Source organism: Chiloscyllium punctatum, chromosome 36 (assembly GCF_047496795.1).
Source record: "Chiloscyllium punctatum isolate Juve2018m chromosome 36, sChiPun1.3, whole genome shotgun sequence".
Classification (NCBI taxonomy): domain Eukaryota; kingdom Metazoa; phylum Chordata; class Chondrichthyes; order Orectolobiformes; family Hemiscylliidae; genus Chiloscyllium; species Chiloscyllium punctatum.
In genome coordinates this window covers 34,648,758-34,651,481 of record NC_092774.1, presented here as the reverse complement: position 1 = coordinate 34,651,481, position 2,724 = coordinate 34,648,758, and positions in this window count along the sequence as shown.

Genomic DNA, 2,724 nt, shown 5'->3' with positions numbered 1-2,724 from the left:
AGACGGCGGCCATGCGGCCCACCATCGCTCTGCTGGTTCTACACTTAAGTAAACGTGTGACTCTCGTCGTTTCATTCTCTCGCCTTCTCAGCGTAAATCTGTACATCTGAACGTGACCACCGAATTCCCTTTTGGGTCCATTGAATCTTCCTCTTTGTCAATGTCAGACAGGGACTTACTGACCCTCACCACTCCCTGTACGAAAACGTTCTTCCTAATGTCACTTTTAGTTCTTTTCCTCGTGCCTTAAAATTCGGCCGAATCGTTATGGATCCTTTCAGGTGTGGGAGCATCTTCACAACATTATTTCCTGTTTCTAGGTCCCTCATGACTTGGAAAAGTTCGGTTCTCCGAGGAGAGCTGTCCCAATTTTCCAATCTACCTTGATTGCTGACATTCCTCAAACACCGCACCACTCACGTCAACCTGTTGAGCGCTATGGTAAACACAATGACTGCAGATGCTGGAAACCAGATTGTGGATTAGTGGTGCTGGAAGAGCACAGCAGTTCAGGCAGCATCCAAGTAGCTTGTTGAACACGATCTCCAACCATTTCATTTCTCTGTTTTCTGCCTCATTCGTCCTCCAGGCAGCCAACGCTGGTTTCACGAAGGTGTTTTTTGAGAAAGTTAATCAGGCAATTTTGCACAAGTCAACTTACAAAACGTGGGCTCGTCCGGGATTTGAACCCGGGACCTCTCGCAAATCAGCGCAGTAACAGACCCAAAGCGAGAATCATACGCCTAGACCAACGAGCCAGAAAGCGCGCGCACAGGTAATGCCCCACACCTCTTGAGCGACCTGAGACATGCTCAGTATGAAATACATTTGAGATTGCTCTCAGAATTGCGAGCGGCAAAGACTTTCCCGAACAGCTGCTTCTCATCCAGTCTCCCTGCTGCTATTTCATTCCACCGCATTCGCTGCTCACAGTGTCGTTTCCCCAACGTAGCATGAAGCATAAACTGGGTGACTGCTTCGCAGAACATCCCGCTTCTGCCCGCAGAAACTAAAGGCCCTGACCTTGCGGTTGCCTGCCACTTTAACACATCACCCTGTTCCCTGGCCAACATCCCTGTCTCAGGCTTGCAGCAGTGTTCTAGCTCCAGATGAAAGAACAACATCTCATTTTCCACTTGGAGCCCTTCCAGCCCTCCGGTCTTCAATATCGAGTTCTATAACTATAGGGCCTGAACTCCCCCATGTCCTTGACCCCTACCACACAAAAGACTCCTGTTTATCACCTCGTCTGCTATGACACACGACGTATTGTTAGCCACTAACAGTCTCCATTAACAGTTATTCGCCCTCTCACGAGGATCGTTATTCACTCCTACGTCCTTCATATTGTTCTTTCTCTGAGCTGGCGGCAAACACAGCAATGAACATTGGAGACTCTGAGCCAGCTGAAACTTGCTCAGTGTGAAGTACATTCCACATTGCTGCAAGAATTGCAAGCAGCAAAGCCTTTCCAGAACATCTGCTGGTCATTCTGTCCCCGGGGGGGCTGATGTTTGTCTCATCCCCAGGAACTGGACTATCTCCACTGGCGGATAATTAAACCATTTTATTTCTACTTGCACGTTGTTCTGGGGGGAGGGGGGTGGGGGAATGTAGGGTTGGGGGAGGGTAAGAGTCCATTCGCTCTTCTGCTCTCTCTCCCTCTTTCTCTCTCTCTCTCTGAAACTCTTGGGGTGAGAGGTGTCAGTTACATTAATGCGGGGAACATGAACAACTTTGATTGTGAACTTTCTCCAAAGGTCTGTTATCGGAGAGACAGAAAGATGCTGTGCTGGCAGGACAGAGAGAAATGAACACCGAGGACTCTTCGCCCAGGTAAATTCATATTGTTTTGCAGCCTGCATGGTGTTCAGAAATCGTCTTCACGCAGCAATCTTACGGAAAGTTTATTGCAAAGTGGGCATCGCTTTCTTTCCTGCGACCGCGCAGCAGTTAACATCTGAGCCCCAAGTGTCCCAGATGAAGAGAATCCGCGTGAAACCTTCACTCACTGAGAGTCATCCCCACGGCCCTGAGCTGAGGGACTGCAGGCAGTCCAACACGGAAGGGACGGTTAAAAATGAACCATTTTTGCTCCCTCAGCAACACGTAGCATCATTCTCGCGCAGACAGAACCATTCAGCCCATGGATTCCACGGCGACTGTCTGTCACTTGTCTCTCTCTCTCTCTCTCTGAGGTTATTCACAATCGGTGGTATCCGTCCTAATAGTGGGGGACGATGTCTGAGTTTCAACTTTACCAGCTCATTAGCATCGTAGAGAACCGGTTTTGCGATTCAGTTCAGAGGAAACCGACCAAGAACAGAATACCACTGAGACCTCTAAAAACCCATGCCGTTTGAATGGAGTGGATCGATATGAACATCGGCAAGTAGATGCAAAGGCAGCTTGCTGAAGAAAAGCAGATCAAGGTGACAGTGAACGATAGCAGGGGATGGTTTCGATTCATCGACCTCTGGGTTATGGGCCCAGCACGCTCCCGCTGCGCCACTCTGCTGCCGCTTGGGGAGCTGGTTGCACAGAACACTTCAGGTTTTTGTCTGGCACGCGGCAGGCACCTTCGAGCCTGATGTCAAAGACCTCCACTGGTGTCGTGTGATATGCTGTTTCGCAGACGGATGGAGGCTGTGTCAATATAAACTTTTTTCTAAATTCCCACATTCTGTCGGTCGAACTGTGATTTCACACTGAATCGCAACATGT